This window comes from Scyliorhinus torazame, chromosome 17 (genome assembly GCF_047496885.1).
Source record: "Scyliorhinus torazame isolate Kashiwa2021f chromosome 17, sScyTor2.1, whole genome shotgun sequence".
Taxonomy (NCBI): domain Eukaryota; kingdom Metazoa; phylum Chordata; class Chondrichthyes; order Carcharhiniformes; family Scyliorhinidae; genus Scyliorhinus; species Scyliorhinus torazame.
The window spans coordinates 22,357,043-22,380,936 of record NC_092723.1 but is presented as its reverse complement, the minus strand read 5'-3'; the positions used below and the strand labels follow the sequence as shown (position 1 = coordinate 22,380,936).

The following is a 23,894-nucleotide window of genomic DNA, read 5'->3' as shown; positions in this document are numbered from 1 at the left end:
CTTTATTGAAAAAAATTGTTGTCTCGATCGCTAACACGAGTGCTATCACGTTGAAAATTCACGTTAGCATTGCGATTGCCTTTTCAACAGCTCCCCTTTTTTGTTACGACACATCATCTACTGTTTGTATTTCTGTCATAAATGTTAATAGTGTTTTAAATTATTTATAATTATTTTATATTAAATATATTTAGAATGAAACATCCTTAATGTGAACGTTTTTTCGTTTACGGCTAGCCTACATGATATTTTAGTAACCTGTTAATTTTTATTACAACTATTATTTTGTATTGAATTACACTATCTTATTAATATTATTATTTTTTAAAAACCCCTTCTCATACAGTAGACCCAACATTTTTAAGCAATGTGGACTAAAGTCGCTTCTGGGGCCCCTCCGGGATTAGGGGCCCTGAAGCTTAAGCTTCATTAGTTTCGTAGTAGATCCGCCCCTGCAGCCAACCTTCGCGACACACACTGGCCGACCTTCGCGACACACACTGGCCGACCTTCGCGACACACACTGGCCGACCTTCGCGACACACACTGGCCGAACTTCGCGACACCACTGGCCGAACTTCGCGACACACACTGGCCGACCTTCGCGACACACACTGGTCGACCTTCGCGACACACACTGGTCGACCTTCGCGACACACACTGGCCGACCTTTGCGACACACACTGGCCGACCTTCGCGACACACACTGGCCGAACTTCGCGACACACACTGGCCGACCTTCGCGACACACACTGGTCGACCTTCGCGACACACACTGGCCGACCTTCGCGACACACACTGGCCGACCTTTGCGACACACACTGGCCGACCTTCACGACACACACTGGCCGAACTTCGCGACACACACTGGCCGACCTTCGCGACACACACTGGTCGACCTTCGCGACACACACTGGTCGACCTTCGCGACACACACTGGCCAACCTTTGCGACACACACTGGCCGACCTTCACGACACACACTGGCCGAACTTCGCGACACACACTGGCCGACCTTCGCGACACACACTGGTCGACCTTCGCGACACACACTGGCCGACCTTCGCGACCCACACCGGCCGACCTTCGCGGCACACGCCGGCCCACCTTCGTGACCTACGCCGGCCGACCTGTGTGACCCACCATTTTCTCTTATCTTGTTTGTTGCTGACAAAAATGGAGGAAATGGTTTTGGGTCCCTTTGGCCCCAATGATCCCTTTGTCCCTTTAGCCCCCCAAACTTGAAAAAACAAGGCTGCAACCATGTAAAAAAAATGCGGCCGCAATGCGCATGCGTGCCCGATCATCGGTGTGCATGCGCATAGTTTTGCGCATGCGAACCAATGATCGGGCACGCATGCGCAGTGTGGCTGAATTTTTTTCTTCTGTTCCTGGTCATTTTTAAGGCATCTTGCAGCCGGCATTATTAAAGGCCGGCTGTTGTGCGTGGATTTGAGAAATCGGGAGCTCCGCGACGGACGCCTCCCTGACCCTCCTGACACCCGCCCCCGACCCACCCGCGGGTCGCGCCCCCAAGTTTGGCAATGCCTGCATTAGAGTAAGGTTTACTGCCCCGCTCTAATATGCAGATTTGCTAAAAAGCGATCCCGCCCATTGTGGAAGGGATTCCCCTTGCAACGTCTCGCGAGGTCGCGTTGAATCCCGCGAGGCGTTGCATGCCGGGTAGATCCCGGGAGCGGGGTCTCCCGGCTGTCACTGGCCACGCTGCGCCACGGCGAGCTGCTTTTCTGGAGCAGCGTGCCAGAAGATTGCATCTAAATGTTGGCGCTGGGGCAGGATTCGTGAACTTCCATGACAGCAAAACTGGCGCCCCACCTGCACGAATTCAGCGACTGTTAGGGAGCTAGCATCGGCGCCACTTGTAAGACAATCGATTCTAATGAGAAACGGGGCCGGATTCGCTGGGTTCGCGATTGACACAGGAGGCTGACAAGCTGCAGCTGCATGTACACACTTCACTCCCCCACACACACCATGCCAGACAACAAGATGGCAGCAATTCGCGTGGCAGCACGCTTCACAGACACTGAGCTCGAGACCCTCCTGGATGCATTGAAGGAGAGGCAAGCTACCCTGTACCCCAGCCTGGGAAGGAGACTGCCAGCCATTCGCCGCGGATGGGCGCAGGGAGCAGAGGCGGTCAGCGCCACGAGCAACACCGTCCGGACCGGCGAGCAGTGCCGTTAAAACCTGCACAACCTTCTCAGGGCAGCCAGCACTCTGCCCTGGCACCAACACTCATGACGCCCCCCCCCCCCGCCCCCCACCAGGAAAGCGGCTGAACCCCTCCACCTTGCACCACATGTGCCGGCCACCCATACCGGCCACCATGGCCGAGTGCCCTGGCCACCGGCTACTCACCCCCTGGGCTGCATGCACCGGACTGTCTAACGCTGTCGTTTTCTAATCCCCCCCCCCCTCCCCTCCCCACAGGAGAAGGCCACCCATAACCGCCGGGAACAGGAGAAAACGGGAGGGGGACCGCTGGACCTGCGGCCCCTAACTGTAGCTGAGCAGAGGGCCTTGGATGTGGTCGGTGCGGCCAGAAGAAAGGGAAATCAACACAGGGTAGAGGTCAGTCGCGGACGAGGAAGTGAGACCCCACTTACTTGTATTTCCCCTGACATGTCTGCACCCCACACCACCCTCACCCTCAACCCCACCATCACTCCCAAACTCAGCCCCACCAACCCCACTCCCACCTGGCCCACGGTCTAATCATGCATCTTGTCTTGTGTCTTGCAGGACCTGTTGGTGATGGAGCGGGTCCTTCTGGCGGCCCCCGCCCCCAGCCAGTGCCACAGCCGGAGCCCCCCCATTTGCCGACCAGTGACGAGGACTGCAGCCCGGATGGCAGCCCTCGACCCGAAACCCAGGACACCCCGGAGCTGGAGTCCGGGGATGACACTGACTTCCCGTCACAGCTGTCTCTCCAACAGCCTCCACCATCCCAGAGACACTCACCTCGGTTGGGCACTTTAGTGAAGGTGCTTCTGGGACACCCTCTGGTGCGCACCACACAGCAGCTCCAGTACATCAGGTGGAGCTAGGAACTCCCGAGGGGGCGGACGATTATAGGGAGGGCCAACCCCAGGGACTAGCTGGCCTTTAGGCGGGTTTCGGGTTTCTGGAACGGACAGTCCCATCGATTGTGGAGATGCAGTCGCAGAGCCAGGGGCTACACGCGGGGTTGTCGCCGAGCATCCAGCACCTGCAGGTGCAGTTGGAGGAGTCCAAACATGAGCAAGAGGTGGTGCCGACCATGCATGCCACCCAGGTCAACATCGCACGTGTAGCGTTCGCGGTGGAGACATTATGGGCGAGGGTTCTGGCTATGGACCAGCATGCCCAAGGCCTGGTGCATTCTGCGCCAGTGCTGGCTGAGGCCCAGGACAGGGCTGCCTTCTCTCAGGCAGCCATGTGCCAGAGCCACCTAGACATTGCAGTGGTACTTCTGAGCGTGGCCCTGTCACAGCAGGCCATGACTGAGAGCATCAGCGGCATTGACTGTCATGGCACAGAGACACAGAGGGATGTGGCCCAATCCCAGAGAGAGATGGCGCAGTCACTGGCTGATGTGACACAAACCCAGAAGGGGTGGCACAGTCAATGAGTGATGTGGCGCAGTCCCAGACGGAGATGGTCCACTCCCTGTGTTCCATGGCTGCGAGCATGCAGATCCTGGTCAAGGCCAGAGCAGGCCTCCAGACCTGGCAGGACTCAATAAAAGATTCTGGTTTGGACAAGTCAAAGTGTTTGGTGAGTTCCTTCGTGAAGTACAAAGGACCAAACACAACATCCCCTCCCGTCCCCCCAGTCAACCTCCCAGGCCCCATGTCCTGCCCATCCTAGCCCTCCCCCGCATCCTCCTGATCGGATTTATACTCACCGGGTTCGATGCTCTCCCCACCAAGACTGCTCCCATGGAGACTAGGCCACGGATTTCCGAGGTTAGTTACTTTATACTCACCGGGTTCGATGCTCTGCCCACCAAGACTGCTCCCTGGAGACTAGGCCGTGAATCCCCGAGGTTAGTTACTTTATACTCACCGGGTTCGATGCTCTGCCCACCAAGACTGCTCCCTGGAGACTAGGCCGTGAATCCCCGAGGTTAGTTACTTTATACTCACCGAGCTCGATGCTCCGTTCACTGAGACTGCTCCCTGGAGACTAGGCCGTGAATCCCCGAGGTTAGTTACTTTATACTCACCGAAGCTCGATGCTCCGTTCACTGAGACTGCTCCCTGGAGACTAGGCCGCGAATTCCCGAGGTTAGTTACTTTATAATCACCGGGTTCGATGCTCTGCCCACCAAGACTGCTCCCTGGAGACTAGGCCGCAAATCCCCGAGGTTAGTTACTTTATACTCACCGAAGCTCGATGCTCCGTCCACTGAGACTGCTCCCTGGAGACTAGGCCACGAATCCCCGAGGTTAGTTACTTTATACTCACCGAGTTCGATGCTCCGCCAACCAAGACTGCTCCCTGTGATTCCTGTGATTTCAATGTCAGTAAATAACGATAATCGAGAAAGTGATTAATCTCCAGCCCTTGATTGCTAACTGTAAATGTGGGCCATAATTACAACTGTAACCTAGCATTGGAACATCTTAAAAGGACTGCTCTCAAAAGCTCCCCTGATGAAACCCGGCGGTTGTGCACCGCTGACATTCTCTCGACTCCCCCCCCCCCAAGCTTCTTTACTGCAAGTCAGGACGGACATTGGTTCCATCAGCGTCTCAGGACCAGAATCCTGGAACTCCTTACCTAACAGCACCTGGGAAGAACACTTCCACCACAAGGACAGCAGTGGTCCAAGAAGCAGGTTCAGAACTAGCTTCCCGAGGGAATGAGGGCTTAGCAGAGAGGCCACATTGTGGTTTGGGGGGGAGGGGGCGTTGATGGGAGGGGGGGGGGGGGGGGGCAAGGTGGAAGGGAGGGTTAACAGTCAAATATGAAACACTACAGAATAGATTTCATTTTCACTTTACATGTATTCAAAATTTAGATAAAACGTTGACCGCATCTTGTTGGCCATTGGAAACAGAGAAAGTAAGAGTTAGAATGATTTCTCTGAGGTCACTCTACAACTACGCCACAATTGAGGGTTATATCACCTGACCTTTCATTAACCTCTGATTATGTCTTTGTTTACTCATGGTTCCAGTCCCAGTCTGGGCTAATTATAAACCTCACCCTCTGTCATTTTCTCATGACAAGTCTTTGTAAAGACACAATGTGGTGATGTGCATCAATGTAAATGCATGTAGGCTAGCTAGACACTAGAGGGAGCACCAGAAACATCACACACACACACTCAACCAATAGATCAGTTAGATAGGACAGGACCAATGGACACTCACGATACACACAGAGGTGACACGACCACAAGAGGGCATTACACCAACGCATATATAAAGGACACCACACACATGATCTGCCTCTTTCCAGTGGAGACAGTCAGTGAGTACAGACACAGGGTTGATTCAATATTACACCCACCACGTGGATTGCAGCAACTGGTTAGTCAGTCTGGGTAGCTATAGTAGAATTAGCAGTAGTGTCGAACCCTAGTAATAGAAGTGTAAATAGTTTAATAAACGTGTTGAAGTTATCTCCACGTCTGAACCTTCCTTTGTCAAGTGCAGCACAAGGAAGCCGCTTATGTTACACCTACAACATAACAAATTACACAAGTCACTGGATTCATTCTGCCTTCCTCTGTTGCTGCAGGAAGCTTCACCCTCTTTCCAATTTATATTTAACGCACTGATTTCCTCTCCGCCTCACTCGCCCACTCATCCAAATCCAGCTCGAGGTCAGCGAAACCACCAACGGAACACACCAGGAAATCGCTCAATCTCCTGAGGAATTGGGGCAGAGTTGCCAACGCTGGTCAGACTTATTCCTGGAGGTTTTAATCATCAGGCCTTCAAACCCCCAAATCCAGCAGAATACCCACCATTGGATGCCTGACTCGTCCATTGGTGTGGTGGCATTGTCACTGGACTAGTATCTGATCCTACGTCTAATGGTCTGATTGGGGATAAGGCGGAAAAGTGGAGTTGAGGATTACCGTACCCTATCATGTGTTATGATCTCACTGAATGATGGAGCAGACTCGATGGGCCAAGTGGTCTATTTCTGCTCCTGCGTCTTATGGGTTTATGGTCTAGTATTGTAGAGACCTGGAGCAATGCTTTGGGGATCCGGGTTCAAATCTCACCTGGGCAGATACTGGAATTTTAATTCAATAAAACAAATCTGGACCCAGAAGCTTAATGACGGCCATGAAACCATTGCCGATTGTCATTCACTATGGTCCGTTCGGGCAGGAAATGGTCTGGGTTACAGGTGACTCCAGACCCACGGCAATGGTTGACTCTCAAATGGCCTAGCGATCCACGCATTTCAGTTAGGGATGGGCAACAAATACTGACCCAGCCAGCAACGCCCATGTCCCAGGAAAGAATAAAATCTCTCTCCGTTCCCTGTTCCCACTCCCTCCCAAAGCCAATTGGAAAGCAAGCAAACTCTTCCTTCATCACCTGATTGGATGATTCCTTTACTGTGGGTCAAACAGATTTTCCTTCCATTTGCGACGTTTTAACACATCATAAACGAGGCCTCGTTACTCAGCAGTCTGGGTGGGATTTGCTGAACCAGCGCTAAAATGTCACGGGAAACTCAAGCGCGAATCACACCCAAGAATGTGTCCATTCAGGTTTTCGGATCCTTTGTGCTGGTACGAGATTTCCAACCGAAACCGGACATCCAACCAGATGTAAATTGTGAGGTTCCATCAATTGCCCCGGTTTACAGGGCTCTTCATTTTCCCCTTGCGCACGAGGAGAAATGGTTTGAAAGGTTTTTCACGTGGATATTTTTAAGACACTGACTGGTGCACAGTGACTGGATTATCAAATGGCTCACTGCGATGCTTTCAAGTACTCTTCAGCGATTTTAAATCATGGGACGAGGATCGGACACCATGCATATTTTTGGTGATTGAACCCATTTTGAGCTGCAGTCATAAACCTGCACAGGTCAACTCTCCTTAAATCCGTCGAGGGGTATTCTCTGGGAGAAAGAAAAGGAAGAAATTGTTCTGTCGCTCACTGAGGATTTTATGTTTGTGTTTATGCAAACATATTTTATAGAAAACTTGCCCTGTAACCTGAGGGGGTGGGAAGGGGTTTCCAGCCCCTCTTGCCACTGGGGTCGTCCAGTGCCACCGAAAGGCAATGGACGTTTAGCTGGGCCATTGTGGCGACGAGGCTAGAAACCCCCCGGCCGTAAGCAGCATAGCTTTGAGCATTGTTTGTGGCACAGTTGTGGAAACTCTAATTTCATTTATATATTGTATCATATGTAGCTGGGGCAGTAATGGTTAAAAACCCGGGTTAGTGTGTGTATGTGACTACTGCAGTAGTGTTTTGTTTTTTAAATCCTGGTTTAAATGACAGATAGACACTCTGGCTACAGAAGGGATAATTAAAACATTGTAAAAGTAAGATCATCATTGTCGGTGGCAGGCGATCGAAGGGTGACGTGAAGGCTTTGGACACCTTTAAATAATACAAGGTGATTGGGCGGCAGCTGCCCTCAACTAAAGAGCCCGGCCCTGTGTTGTATCGGATGCATATCTTTACTTCAAATCATATTGCCGCTTAGTCTCGATTCTGGTATTTCATTTCACTGATGAAGAAACTGAAGAGGTCTGCTGGTGAAATCGTTGAGTGCGGACTGGTTTTTGAGAAGTCACCTTCAAAAGTGAAGAACTTTGGTATCTGGCTGTGCTATGACTTTCATAGTGGAACCCATCCAGGGTCCCAGGTTCGATTCCCGATTGGGTCACTGTCTGTGCGGAGTCTGCACACTCTCCCCGTGTCTGCGTGAGTTTACTCCCGGCGCTCCAGTTTCCTCCCACAAGTCTTGAAAGATGTGCTATTAGGTAATTTGGACATTCTGAATTCTCCCTCAGTGTACCCGAACAGGTGCCGGAATGTGGCGACTAGGGGCTTTTCACAGTAATTTCATTGCAGTGTTAATGTAAGCCTACTTGTGACAACAATAAAGATTATTATTATACATAGCGGGCAGCACGGTGGCGCAGTGAGTAGCACTGCAGTCTCACGGCGCCGAGGTCCCAGGTTCGATCCCGGCTCTGGGTCACTGTCCGTGTGGAGTTTGCACATTCTCCCCGTATTTGCGTGGGTTTCGCCCCCACAGCCCAAAAGGTGTGCAGGGTAGGTGGATTGGCCACGCTAAATTGCCCCTTAATTGGAAAATATGAATTGGGTACTCTAAATTTATTTTAAAAAGGAAAAAAAAAATTATTATACGTAGTGCAGGGAGTACAGGGACCTGACCATTGCTGTGCTGTCCTCCAGTGCTACCGTGCTATGGAAGCTCTCCATGTGCGCATGCTCACTCCACCCTGATCATGAATGTAGAGGAGATGCCATCGAGCAAGTGTTTCCGGCCTACTGTTAAGCAATTCCACAATTCCAAGATCATGTTCCCTCTGCTGCACAGAATACTGCGTCAACAGCACAAGCCCTGTTTCGCCACCAAGGGACCAAATACCTTCTTCTAAAATATATTGACTGTGGGCAGCACGGTGGCGCAGTGTTTAGCACTGCTGCCTCACGGCGCCGATGCCCCAGGTTCGATCCCGGCTCTGGGTCACTGTCCGTGTGGAGTTTGCACATTCTCCCCATGTTTGCGTGGGTTTCGTCCCCACAACCCAAAGATGTGCCGGCTAGGTGGATTGACCACACTAAATTGCCCCTTAATTGGAAACAATAAATTGGGTAATCTAAATTTTTTTGAAAAAAATGTATTGACTGTTGGAACTTTGTGAAAATAAACGTCTGGCTGAGGAAAAAAAAGTAAGATCAATCCAACCCTAAATAGGGTTAATGGAATTTTATTTATAAAAAGAAGGTTCCCTGGGGAGTAAATAATTAGAGACAATGTGCTTAGCCTGAGTAAGATGGTGTAGTTAATGGGAGGTGCCATGGGCTGAAGCTCACGTATGGAGTTTTCAGTAAAATAACTTGCTATGAATAGAACAGGAGCTTTATGTCCAGTTCTGGGAAGTTAAACAGTAGTTTGACACAGGCAAGAATCTGCAGGCTGTTTCCTGAAGGACCTCTCTGTCTCTCAACGCAGTTTCTCCAAGACATATCTATGCAATAAGTATTCATGGGTTTGCCAACTGTATTTAAAAGTGGATTTTGACCTGAGCAGGGTTTGCTTGATTGAAGATAAAAAGATAGCAGTTAGAAGTTAAAGTGTTTCAGTTTATTGTTATTAACTAGTAATTGTAAGATATTTCTGGAATAATGTTAAAGTTACTTTTATCCTCTGTTAATAATAAAGTTTGTTTTAATGTACCATATCTCTATATGTGTATGAAACCACTCCTGGTGTGAAGTATCCTTTCCTCACAGTCTTAAAAATTAAATTAAATATTGGTGTTTCTGTCGGGTATCCTAGCAACTGTTGGTATCTGATCCGGGATCGTAATAAAATTGGGGGCTCGTCCGGGATCGTAATACAGTTTTTAAAGCCCTTTAGTTTTTCGCTCAGGTGTCCCAAGCAGCAATGCCCTGGAGATCAATCTTTCATTCCTGGAGTTTTCAGGACAACCCTGGAGGAGTTGGCATCACAATTTTACAGAGATACAGGACCATAGGCTGACATTGCAACTTATACGATCCCACCCCATCCCTGCTTCATCCCGCATATCTGGCCGATGGCTTAGGCAGAGGGAAGTGCTTGGATTACCTGTTGCCAGTCTGTCAACAACATCTGCATGATTCATTGCAATATCCTCAGCAAGTTTGAGAAATGTGAGGTTGATGAACTGGTTTTCACCAGTTGAATTTCAGGACTGATCATTTCTGGGAAACCATTCATGTTTTTATCCTACTATCCCCTGACCTAAGGCATGTCTTCATGAAAGAATGAGTGGTGCAAACACGTCCGCAACATGTGCCAAGCTCAGCCTGATACAATTTAAGGTTCTTCATCGGGCTCACATGACAGTGGCCCGGATGAGCAGATTCTTTGGGATGAGGATGGTGTGCAAAATGTGTGGGAGGACCAGCGAACCATGTCCACATGTTTTGGACATGTCCAAAGCTTAGGGGATTTTGGCAGGGGTTTGCGGACGTCATGTCCACGGTGTTAAAAACAAGGGTGGCACCGAGTCCAGAGGTGGCGATTTTCGGGGCGTCAGAAGACCCAGGAATCCAGGAGGAGAAAGAGGCGAACGTTCTGGCCTTTGCTTCCCTGGTAGCCCGGAGACGGATACTATTAGCTTGGAGGGACTCAAAGCCCCCGATGTCGGAGACCTGGCTATCGGACATGGCTAGCTTTCTCTGGTTGGAGAAAATCAAGTTTGCCTTGAGAGGGTCACTGTTAGTGTTCGCCCGGAGGTGGCAACCGTTCGTCGACTTTGCGGGAAATTAATTGTCAGCAGACGGGGGGGGGGGGGGGGGGGGGAAGAGTTTAGAATAGAGTAGGGGGTCAATAAGGGTGGGACCTGTACGAGAGGTAAATGGCTTTTGCACTGTGTTTATGGTTTCATGTATATTGTTTATTTGGTTGTTGTTACTATACCAAAAATACCTCAATAAAATGTTTATTAAAAAACAAAAGAATTAGCTGTCCAAATAACAAAGACAATCAGACTTTTTGGTGTGGTAGGTTCCTTTAGACAGGCTGAACATGGTCGCCCTGTGCACACCCCCAGTCCTTTCTTTAAAAAGCTCTTTCATGAGATATGGGCTTCTTTGAGGAGGCCAACATTTGTCGCCATCCCTAATTGCCCTTGAGAAGGTGGTGGTAAGCTGCCTATTTGAACCACAGCAGTCCATGTGGTGCAGGTACATCCACAGTGCTGTTAGGGAGGGAGTCCCAGGATTCTGACTCGGTGACAGTGAAGGAATGGCGATATATTTCCAGATCAGGAAGATGTGTGGCTTGGAGGGGAACTTGCAAGTGGTGGTGTTCCCACTCCCTGTTCAATAGTCCTTCTAGGTGGTAGAGGCCACAGATTTGGAAGGTGCTGTCGAAGGAGCCTTTGTGAGTTGCGCAATAATTTTTTTACTTGCTCAGCCTGCATCATAACCTTCAATCCAGCTCTTACCCAGTCACTAACCCAGCGCCAGTTTTAAATAATTAATTTGTACAGTACTAACTGCTGCTGCCAAGAGTCAGTTATTCACATTTTGTTCTCTAGGCCCGCGATTTAGTCAGACAATACCCACTCCAAACGGTCCCATGAGACAAGATTGAAGCCCAGGAAGGACATCCAGCAGGATACTCCCATTGTCCACATGAAACTCTCCTTCCGCGCACAACGTAACACCCGGGGATATCATCTGGGCTGAAAGTGCTCACAAACGAGGAAGGAATGACCACACTGTCAGACTGTTAGGCAGCCTGTGACGCCTTCCACTAATTCACATTGATTCCAGGGGAAGAAAATTAAGGTAGCACAGTGGTTAGCACAGTTGCTTCCCAGGTTCGATTCCCCGCTGTGTCACTGTCCGTGCGGACGGGCTGCACGTTCTCCCTGTGTCTGCATGGGTTTCTTCCGGGTGCTCCGGTTTCCTCCCACAGTCCAAAGATGTGCAGGTTAGGTGGATTGGCCATGCCAACTTTCCCTTTGTGTCCAAAAAGGTTGGGTGGGGTTACTGGATTACAGGGATAGGGTGGAGTCATGGACTTAAGTGGGGTGCTCTTTCCAAGGGCTGGTGCAGCCTCGATGGGCCGAATGGCCTCCTTCTGCACTGTAAATTCTGTGGTTCTACGATTCATCCAGTTGGTCTGGAGAATATCTCCTGTCTCACCTGAGCTCTGTTAATTTGATAGTTGACGCGCTGCTCAAGCTTAAATACCCTGCTGAGTTCTACAAGCCTCCCCTACATTTAAATGCTTGTGGTATGTGTTCCCTCCCTCTCTCTATCCTTTCTCCACCAATAGAAACTAGGTGCAGACCTTTGGGATCTTCCTAATTACTCAGACCCACCCCTGCCCTCCCCCAGAATCAGCCTTGGCAGCTCCCAACTCACTCTGTCATTTCCACAGGCAGTGAGAGGACGTGAGCAGTGAATACAATTGGAATAGCTGAGATAGCTGCCGAATAAGGGCAAGAGCGCTCATGGATTATACAACAGATTAACCTGCTGCAATAGTGGAGCTATGTGCATCTTGATGTCAGCACTGGGGTCATTTAGAGGTCAATTGCACGTGTCAAGTGAAAGTCACGTTGGCTTTCTGTATCCTTTAACTTTTTTTAAAACCAAGAGTTGGATAGCATTTTCTACATACACGAGAGAACCCTTTGTTAAGCTCAGTGCAATATTGAGGGAGAGTTGTACAATCCAAGCTGCAGTTTTTCAGATAAGACATTAAGCTGAGGCTCTGTCTGCCCTATAATGGCACAATTGGACAAAGAGCAGGGAATTTTGGGATCTTATTGTGCAGCGTATCAGCTCCCTCATGTGCCGACACCATAACAATAGTTGCTTATCGTCAAAAGTAGGCTTCAATGAAGTTACTGTGAAAAGCTCCTTGTCGCCACATTCCGGCGCCTGTTCGGGGAGGCCGGTACGGGAATTGAACCCGCGCTGCTGGCCTTGTTCTGCATTACAAGCCAGCTGTTTAGTGGCACTGATTATGTTCAAAGGTAATTTATTGGCCTTGAAGGACAGTGGGGTATCAAGATGATATGACAGATGTTATATCAATGCAATTCTTTCATTCTATCCAGTGACCCACACTTGAAAATATGTGGAACCATGTGGGCCCAAGCTTGTATTGTGAGAGTGAGTGTGAATATGTATCAATGGCTGTGAGCAATTACGCAAATGTGAATGTAAATGTGAATGTGCTTTGGGCGAGATTGATTGTGAGAGTGCGTGTGTGCAAGAGTGTGTGCCAGAATGAGTGTGTGCTGTGTGAGAGTGCTGTGAGGTGAATTGGACAGTCTGAATTCTCCCTCTGTGTACCCGAACAGGCTCCGGAGAGTGGCTACTAGAGGATTTTCACAGTAACTTCATTGCAGTGTTAATGTAAGCCTACTTGTGATACTAATAAAGATTATTATAATTATTGTGTGCTGTGTGAGAGTGTGTGCAGCATGAAAGTGAGTGTGTGCATGAGTGAGTGTGCGAGAGAGTGTGTGGTGTGAGAGTGTGCGGTGTGAGAGTGTGTGCTGTGTGAGAGTGTGTGCGAGAGTGTGCGGTGTGAGAGTGTGTACTGTGTGAGAGTGTGTGCATGAGTGAGTGTGTGTCATGTGACAGTATGCGAGTGTGTGTAAGATGTGAGAGTGTGTGCTGCGTGATACTGTATGCATGTGCGAGTGTGTGTTGTGTGACAGTGTGTACGAAAGAGAGTGGGTAAGAGGGAGTGTGTGCTGTGTGAGAGTAAATGCAAGAGACAGTGAGTGTGTGCAAGAGTGAGTGTGTGCGATAGTGAGTGTGTGTTGTGTGAGAGTGTGTGTGCAAGAGTAAATGTGGGCTCTGTGAGTGTGTTTGAGAGTGAATGTGTGTGAGAATGTGTGTGCTGTACAAGAGTGTGTGTGAGTGAATGTGTGCGCGAGTGAGTTTGTGCTGTATGAGAGTGTGTGTGTGGCTGAGTGTGTGCAAGTGTGAATGTGTTGTTTCAGAGTGCATGCGAATGTGCGCAAGAGTGAGTGTGTGCGAGAGTGACTGCAAAAGTGAGTTTGTGCAAGAGTGAGTGTGGGTAAGAGTGAGTGTGTGCTGTGTGAGTGTGCATGCAAGAATGAGTTTATACTATGAGAGTGTGTGTGCTGTGTGAGAGAGTGAGTGTGTGCGAGAGCGAGTGTGTTTCAAAGTGCATGAGAGAGTGAGTGATTGCGAGAGTGAGTGTCTGCAAGAGCAAATGTGTGCTGTGTGAGAATGCATGCAAGAGTGAGTGTGTGCTGTACAAGAATGAGCATGTTTCAGAGTGCATTCAAGAGAGTGATTGAGAGAATGAGTGTGTGCTTTGAGAGAGTGCATGAGAGTGAGTGAGCGAATGTATTTGACAATGAGTGTGTGTCATGCAAGAGTGGGTGAGAGTGAATGTGTGCTGTGTGAGAGTAAATGCAAGAGACAGTGAGTGTGTGCAAGAGTGAGTGTGTGCGATAGTGAGTGTGTGTTGTGTGAGAGTGTGTGTGCAAGAGTAAATGTGGGCTCTGTGAGTGTGTTTGAGAGTGAATGTGTGTGAGAATGTGTGTGCTGTACAAGAGTGTGTGTGAGTGAATGTGTGCGCGAGTGAGTTTGTGCTGTATGAGAGTGTGTGTGTGGCTGAGTGTGTGCAAGTGTGAATGTGTTGTTTCAGAGTGCATGCGAATGTGCGCAAGAGTGAGTGTGTGCGAGAGTGACTGCAAAAGTGAGTTTGTGCAAGAGTGAGTGTGGGTAAGAGTGAGTGTGTGCTGTGTGAGTGTGCATGCAAGAATGAGTTTATACTATGAGAGTGTGTGTGCTGTGTGAGAGAGTGAGTGTGTGCGAGAGCGAGTGTGTTTCAAAGTGCATGAGAGAGTGAGTGATTGCGAGAGTGAGTGTCTGCAAGAGCAAATGTGTGCTGTGTGAGAATGCATGCAAGAGTGAGTGTGTGCTGTACAAGAATGAGCATGTTTCAGAGTGCATTCAAGAGAGTGATTGAGAGAATGAGTGTGTGCTTTGAGAGAGTGCATGAGAGTGAGTGAGCGAATGTATTTGACAATGAGTGTGTGTCATGCAAGAGTGGGTGAGAGTGAATGTGTGCTGTGTGAGAGAGCGGGTGTGCGCAAGAATGAGTGTGTGCAACAGTGAGTGTGTGCTGTGTGAGAATGCATGCAAGAGTGAGTGTGTGCTTTACGAGAGTGAGTGTGTGCTGTGTTAGAGTGATGTGTGCTTGCAAGAGTGAGTGTATGCTTTGCAAGAATGAGTGTGTGCTGTGAGAATGGATGCAGGAGTGAATGTATGCTGTGCAAGTGCGTGAGAGAGTGAGTGTGTACTTTGAGAGAATGTATGCTGGAGTAAAAATATGAGTGAATTAACGTGTTGGAGAATGAGTGTGTAGTGTGCGAGAGTGCTTGAGAGAGTGAATGTGTGCTGTGCGAGAGTGTGTGAGAGTGCGAATGTGCACAAGAGTGAGTGTGTTTCAGAGCACGAGTGAGTATATGAGAGTGCATGCTGGAGTGAGTGTGTGCTGTGTGAGTGTGCATGCAATAGTGACTGTGCGCAAGAGTGAGTGTGTGCTGTGTGAGAATGAATGCGTGTGAGGGTGTGTGCTGTTGCAGAGTGCATGCAAGAGTAAGTGCGTGTGAGAATGAGTGTGTACTCTGCAAGAATGCATGAGAGTATGAGTGTGTAGAAGAGTGAGTGTATGCTGCGTGAGAGTGCATGAGAGTGTGTATGTGTGTGCAAGAGTGCATGCGAGAGTTAGTGTGTGCTAGAGTGGGTGTGCTGTGTGAGAGTGAATGCAAGAGTGAGTGTGTGAGAATGAATGTGTGCAAGAGTGAATGTGTGCTGTTTGAGAGTGCTATGCGAGAGTAAGTGCGAGAGTGTGTGTGCTAGAATGAGCGTGTGCTGTGCGAGAATGCATGCAAGAGGGTGGAGGTGTAAGAGTGAATGTGTCCTGTGTGAGTATGTGCAAGAGTGAGTGTGTGCAAGAGTGAGTGTGTGCAAGAGTGAGTGTGTGCACAACCTGCAAGTTATTACATTTTTGCAGACACACTGCCTGCCTATATGTTAAACCAGTATTTTAAATAAATAACACTGCAACAGATTTATTTTAGTTATGTTTATTCATTTACGGGATATGGGCATCACTGGTTAGGTCATCATTTAGTGCCCATCTCTAGTTGCCCTTCAGAATGCGATGATTGTTAAATTCTGGTGCTTGTCAAGTAGAAATTATGCACAATAGAATGTCTAGTTCTTGACTAGTTAAAGTGTTTATTATAAAATTAATGCGTAATACAAATAACTATATTACAAACTACTAACTATAATAAATGATTCTAGAGCGACTGCAAGTATGACTATCCACTAACACGACTATCTCCCAACTCCTCGAAGTATAGAGTCATGTGGTAGTTCTCTACTGACACCTGATGGTTGGAGGTTGTATACAATATTATTTACATGATTGCTTATGCATATCATCACATCCCCTTTCCTTTGGAAATGTAAATTATTTACATACATGACTTTGGTTTACAATACAATATACATGAAATGCATAATTCTTTTGAACATTCAAATATTTACAGTCCGTCACAAATTCAGTCTCTCAGGTTTTCTTCTTTGTCTTGTTGACCTTTTTGCGCATTGGTTGAACTTGTGAAGTTGCTTAATTTTCATTTTGCTGTTACAGATGATTCTTGTTGTTTTTCTTGAATTTGTGCATTTTCACTTTGTTCTGGCTCTGTATGCTGAGGTGTCTCTTGTACAACAGTTCGTGGATTGCTCACAATATCCTCTTGTGGTTCCATAACACAGAGTGGCTGAACCTTCAGCAAAGCTCTTCTGTTTCTCCTTAAGACTGTTTCATCATCAGTGATGATTAGAGAAGAATGAGGGTCTGCCTGTTGCAGTAACTTAGCACAGTCGTTTTCAAAGTCGGGATCGCGACCCGCGGGTGGGTCGCGGGCAGGTGTCGGGAGGGTTGTGGAGCCAACCATCGCGCCGTTCCTGATCACGGGAATTAACGTGCAATAGTTGCAGCAGCCGGCATTTAAAGATGCTGGCCACGAGCGGCTTTAAAAATGAGAGTGAAAGTGCGCAAGAGAGTGAATGTGTACGAGAGTGAATGTGTACGAGAGTGAATGAGAGTGAAAGTGCACAAGAGAGTGAATGTGTACGAAAGTGAATGTGTACGATAGTGAATCAGAGTGAAAGTGCACGAGAGTGAATTTGTACGAGAGTGTGTGCATGAGAGTGAATGTGTACGAGAGTGTGTGCATGAGAGTGAATGTGTATGAGAGTGTGTATGAGGCTCAATGTGTAGAAGAGTGAATGTATGAGACTGTGTATATGAGAGTGCGTATCTACAACAGTGTGTGAGAGTGTGTGAATGAGTGAATGGGTACGAGAGCAGTGTGTGTGAAAAAATGAAAATCGCTTATTGTCACAAGTAGGCTTCAAATGAAGTTACTGTGAAAAGCCCCTATTCGCCACATTCCGGCGCCTGTTCGGGGAGGCTGTTACGGGAGTGTATGTGTGTGTATGAGAGTGAGTGTGAGTTGGTGAATGAATCACATGACTTCCTCTGTTATGGTATCTTAGGCTATGATTTACAATCACCTCATTGACTGAAGATTTAGATTGTGCACGATATTCAGAGATAAACATTTTGGCAGAGACACTCAAGAATTGTGATGAAACAACTCAATACGAAACGTTCTGATCCCCCATTAGAATTTCAGAATCCTGGAATTCCACATTTCAGCTCATCGGTAACTCAGGTGATACAAACCTGCCTGAAAGATTCGCTTTAGAGAAGGAATTAATTTGATTGATAATTGGTCTGTGAGCTTGAGCATGTGAATGAATAACAAGTGGATCTGGTTGGGTGAAACCCAGATCCTAACATTCAAAGAACTTACAGACATTTTCCTCTTCACAGCTGTGATGATAAAACTGAACGTCAGCAACAGTCAGCATGTCCGGAGATGGGATGGGAGGGTCAAAAACCTCAAACCTTTCACAGGTAACACACAATGAAAACAGCTTAGGTCTGATTTTGTGACTTGTCCTGTTTATAGCCTCAATACCACCACCTGCTGTTTAATGCAAAGATCTTCACAAAACCAAGATTCAGAGGTACAGTAATTAATATGCTGAATTCGCCGAAACGGTTGGTTATATTTGTGGGAAAGCTGACCAGAGCATGGGTTGATAATCAAGACATCAATCCCACTCTGGCTCTTTGAGAATTTGAATTGAGTTTTGAAAATCTGTAATTAAAAAAGCTGATGTCAGTCACAACTAAACTATCCGGCTGCCAGAAAGGGGGGCTGGATTCTTTTTTTTTCCAATTAAGGGGCAATTCAACGTGGCCAATCCACCAAGGTCGCAAGGTCGCCACGGACCCACGTTGACCTCGGGCGGGAATATCCGGTCGCCGGGCGGACGCGGCTGATGAATCCTGGCCCCAGTGTCCTTTAGGGAAGGAAATCTGCCGTTCTTACCCGGTCTGGGCAAATAGGATTCCATCGTCACAGCAATGACTTTTCATTGCCCTATGAACAGAGGGCCAGGAAAGCCACTCAGTAGTAATGAAACGCAGCACATGCAACTTACTGACACACACACACTCACTATTACACTCACACACACACACAAAAACTTACACTCACACACAAACATACACTCACACACACAAACTTGCACTCACAAAAACATACGCACAAACTTACACACACAAAGTTACATACACAAAAACATACACAAATTTATGTACACACTCATTCACACATACTTACACTCACAAAAACATATACACACACACAAACTTGCATGCACACACTCTTGCACACAAACTTACACACACACACACTCACACATACTTATTCGCTCGCACAAAAACTTAAACATAAACACACAAATATACACTCACACACAAACTTGCACTCACAAAAACATACGCTCAAACTTGCACACACAAAAACATACACACACACACAAACTTACACACACACAAACTTACACTCACACACACAAACTTACACTCACAAAAACATACACACACACAAACTTACACACACACAAACTTACACACACAAACTTACATGCACACACAAGCTTACACACACACACACTCACACACATACTTACTCTCTCACACAAACTTACACACACACACTCACACATACAAACATACCCACATGAGCTCACTCTGACACACACAATTTTACACATACACTCACTCTCACACAGACAAATTTACACATGCTTACTTTCACACAGAAACTTACAAACACTCTCTGACACATATGTTCTATATAGAACATATGTTCTATGTTCTATGACACTTACACACACTCATACACACTCTCACAAACTTACACACACACACTCAAAAGCGCACACAATGTTTATGGCGCTGAGGACCCGAGTTCGATCCCGGCTCTTGGTCACTGGCCGTGTGGAGTTTGCACATTCTCCCCGTGTTTGCGTGAATCTCACTACCACAACCCAAAGATGTGCAGGGTTGGTGGATTGGCCACGTTGAATTGCCCCTTAATTGGAAAAAAAAGAATTGGGCACTTTTTTTTTTAGAACTAGGAACAGGAGTAGGCCATCTGGCCCCTCGAGCCTGCTCTGCCATTTAATGAGATCATGGCTGATCTTTGTGGACTCAGCTCCACTCTCCGGCCCGTACACCATATCCCCGAATCCCTTTATTCTTTAGAAAGGTATCTATCTTTTTCTTAAAAACGTTTAAAGAAGGAGCCTCAACAGCTTCACTGGGCAAGGAATTCCAGAGATTCACAACCCTTTGGGCGAAGAAGTTCCTCCTAAACTCGGTCCTAAATCTACTTCCCCTTATTTTGAGGCTATGCCCCCTAGTTCTGCTTTCCCCGACCAGTGGAAACAACCTGCCCGCATCTATCCTATCTATTCCCTTCATAATTTTATATGTTTCAATAAGATCACCCTGCATCCTTCTAAACTCCAATGAGTACAGTCCCAGTCTACTCAACCTCTCGTCATAATCTAATCCCCTCAACTCTGGGATCAACCTAGTGAATCTCCTCTGCACTCCCTCCAGTGCCAATATGTTCTTTCTCAGGTAAGGAGACCAAAACTGAACACAATACTCCAGATGTGGCCTCACCAACACCCTATACAATTGCAGCATAACCTCCCTAGTCTTGAACTCCATCCCTCTAGCAATGAAAAACAAAACTCAATTAGCCTCCTTAATCACCTGTTGCACCTGCACACCAACTTTTTGTGACTCGTGCACCAGCACACCCAGGTCCCTCTGCACAGCAGCATGTTTTAACATCTTACCGTTTAAATAATAATCCATTCTGCTGTTATTCCTCCCAAAATGGATAGCCTCACACTTGGCAACATTGAATTCCATCTGCCAGACCCTAGCCCATTCACCTAACCTATCCAAATCCTTCTGCAGACTTCCGGTATCCTCTGCACTTTTTGCTTTACCACTCATCTTAGTGTCGTCTGCAAACTTTGCCACATTGCACTTGGTCCCCAACTCCAAATCATCTATGTAAATTGTGAACAACTGCGGGCCCAACACTGATCCTTGAAGGACCCCACTAGTTACAGGTTGCCAACCAGAGAAACACCCATTTATCCCCGCTCTCTGCTTTCTGTTAGTTAACCAATCCTCTACCACTTTACCCTCAATGCCATGCATCTTTAGTTTGTGCAGCAACCTTTTGTGTGGCACCTTGTCAAAAGCTTTCTGGAAATCCAGATATACCACATCCATTGGCTCCCCGTTATCTACTGCACTGGTAACGTCCTCAAAAAATTCTACCAAATTAGTCAGACACGACCTACCCTTTATGAACCCATGCTGCGTCTGCCCAATGGGACAATTTCCCTCCAGGTGCCCCGCTATTTCCTCCTTAATGATAGATTCCAGCATTTTCCCTACAACCGAAGTTAAGCTTACCAGCCTATAATTACCCGCTTTCTGCCGACCTCCTTTTTTAAACAGTGGTGTAACGTTTGCTACTTTCCAATCCTCTGGGACCACCCCAGTGTCTAGTGACTTTTGATAAATTATCACTAGTGCGTTTACAATTTCCCTAGCCATCTCTTTTAACACTCTGGGATGCATCCCCTCAGGGCCAGGAGACTTGTCTACCTTTAGCCCCATTAGCTTGCCCAATACTGCCTCCTTAGTGATTACAATCATCTCAAGGTTCTCACCTATCATATCTTTATTTCCATCAGTCACTGGCAAGTTATTTGTGTCCTCCACTGTGAAGACTGACCCAAAAAACCTGTTCAGCTCCTCAGCCATTTCCCCGTCTCCTATTATTAAATCTCCTTTCTCATCTTCCAAAGGACCAATATTTACCTTAGCCACTCTTTTTTGTCTTATATATTTGTAGAAGCTTTTACTATCTGCTTTTATGTTCTGAGCCAGTTTACTTTCATAGTATACCTTACTCTTCTTTATTGCTTTTTTAGTAGCTTTCTGTTGTCCCCTGAAGACTTCCCAGTCCTCCCACTAATTAGTCTCCCACTAATTTTTGCCACTTAGTATGTTTTTTCCTTCAATTTGATACTCTCCCTCACCTCCTTAGATATCCACGGTCGATTTTTCCCCTTTCTACTGTCTTTCTTTTTTGTCGGTATGAACCTTTTCTGAACACTGTGAAAGATCGCTCGGAAGGTTCTCCACTGTTCCTCAACTGCTTCACCATGAAGTCTTTGCTCCCAGTCTACCTTAGCTAGTTCTTCTCTCATCCCATTGTAATCGCCTTTGTTTAAGCACAAAACACTAGTGTTTGATTTTACCTTGTCATCCTCCAACTGTATTTTAAATTCCACCATATTGTGGTCGCTCCTTCCAAGAGGATCCCGAACTATGAGATCATTAATCAATCCTGCCTCATTACACAGGACCAGATCTAGGACCGCTTGTTCCCTTGTAGGTTCCATTACATACTGTTCCAGGAAATTATCCCGGACACATTCTATAAACTCCTCCTCAAGGCTGCCTTTACCAACCTGGTTAAACCAATCGACATGCAGATTAAAATCCCCCATGATAACTGCTGTACCATTTCTACATGCATCCGTTATTTCCTTGCTTATTGTCTGCCCTACCGTCCTGTTACTATTTGGTGGCCTATAGACTACTCCTATCAGTGACCTTTTTGCCTTACTATTCCTGATTTCCACCTAAATTGATTCAACCTTGTCCTCCATAGCACCAATATCATCCCTTACTATTGCCCGGATGCCATCCTTAAACAACAAAGCTACACCACCGCCCTTACCGTCCATTCTATCCTTTCGTATAGTTTGATACCCTTGGATATTTAACTCCCAGTCGTGACCATCTTTTAACCATGTTTCAGTAATGCCCACTAAATCATTCACGATGATTTGCGCCATCAACTCATTCACCTTATTCCGTATACTACGAGCATTCAGGTAAAGTACCCTTATGCTGTTTTTTATGTCTTTGTTATGAATCCTAACACCTTGATCAGTAACTTTTCGCAATTTATTTTTCCTCTTACCCTTTCTCCTAATTTTCCTTGTCTTTGAACCCATATCTCTACATAATAACCTGTCACGTAACCTGCTGCCTTGCTCTCCATTAACCATTATACTGTCCATAGCTTTACCCTTCCCTTCCCCCCAACTTGCTAGTTTAAAGTCCTTGTGACGAACCTATTTACCCTATTCGCTAGAACACTGTTCCCAGAATGGTTCAGGTGAAGACCGTCCCAATGGTACAGGTCCCTCCTGCCCCAGTACTGATGCCAATGCCCCATGAAATGGAATCCCTCTTTCCCGCACCACTCCTTTAGCCACGTGTTAACTTCCCTAATTTTCTCAACCCTATGCCAATTGGCACGTGGCTCGGGTAGTAATCCAGAGATTATACCCCTGGAGGACCTGTTCTTTAATTTAGTCCCTAGTGTTTGATAATCCCCAAACAGGTCCTCTTTCCTAATCTTACCTATGTTGTTAGTCCCAACGTGGACCACAACAACTGGATCCTCCCCCTCCCTCTCCAAAATCCTTTCAAGCCGATCAGAGATGTCCCTCACCCTGGCACCGGGCAGGCAACATACCATGCGGGACTCACGATCTGGCTTACAAAGGATGCCATCAATCCCCCTAATTATAGAATCCCCTACAAGTACCACTTGTCTTTTTGCTCCCCCCTCTTGAATGGCTTCCTGTACCACGGTGCAAAGGTCAGTCAACGCATCCTCCCTACAGCCCTCTTCCTCATCCACACAGGGAGCAAGTACCTCATACCTGTTGGACAAGGTCAAGGACTGAGGCTCCTCAACTCCTAAACTCAGGATCCCCCAACTGCCTCCCTTGCAGTCACACCACTCTGTCCCTGACCACTGTCCGAATTTTCAGTACTTATTCTACCGGGTGTGACTGCCTCCTGGAACAAAGCGTCCAGGTAATTTTCCCCCTCCCTGATGGGCCGCAGTGTGTGCAGCTCGGTCTCCAGCTCATCAATTCTGAGCCGAAGTTCCTCGAGCAGCCAACACTTGCTGCAGATGTGGTCACTGACGGTCTCAATGGGATCCACCAGTTCCATCATCATACAGCAACAGCACATCACCTGTCCAAATTTATTTTTACAAAGTGCACACATTGGTCATTGGAGGTCACTACCAGAGTGAGAAGTGAGGCAACCCATCTCTCTGCTCGGTGTCCGTCCATCACTGGTGAGCAGGGAGGTGCAGACGCACCACACACTGGCTGACACACTGCCTGTTGTCTCAGAAGGCTCATTTCAGGGTGCTCCAGACGAGGACACCAGCTCCTCAACCATTGTGCCAGTGGCTTCTGCTGCTGCGGCGACTGAGGAGTGCCCGGCCATGGGGCTGGATGCTCCCTTCCAGGCACTGCTAACTCAGGCTCTGGCAACCAGAGGGCAACCACAAAAGTCATCCTGGCCACCAGAACAGCAAAGTCAGCAGCTGCCTCCCAATGCTGCTGCCAGTGAGAGGGGGTGGGGGGGGTGGGGGGGGGCATAAGACGCAGCACCCACAGGCATACGTTGAAGGCACCTTAAGCACAGCAAAATCTTTTTTTTAAAATATATTTTATTAAAGTTTTCAAACACAATTTTTTCCCTTACAAATCAAAGAAATAAAAATAACATGATAAC

At 47.4% G+C, this 23,894-nt stretch overlaps 1 pseudogene; it reads left to right on the top strand.

The window, feature by feature from the left end:
- Positions 1-2,009: 2,009 nt before the first annotated feature.
- Positions 2,010-8,619, top strand: LOC140394564 (large ribosomal subunit protein eL20 pseudogene; annotated as a pseudogene).
- Positions 8,620-23,894: the final 15,275 nt, after the last annotated feature.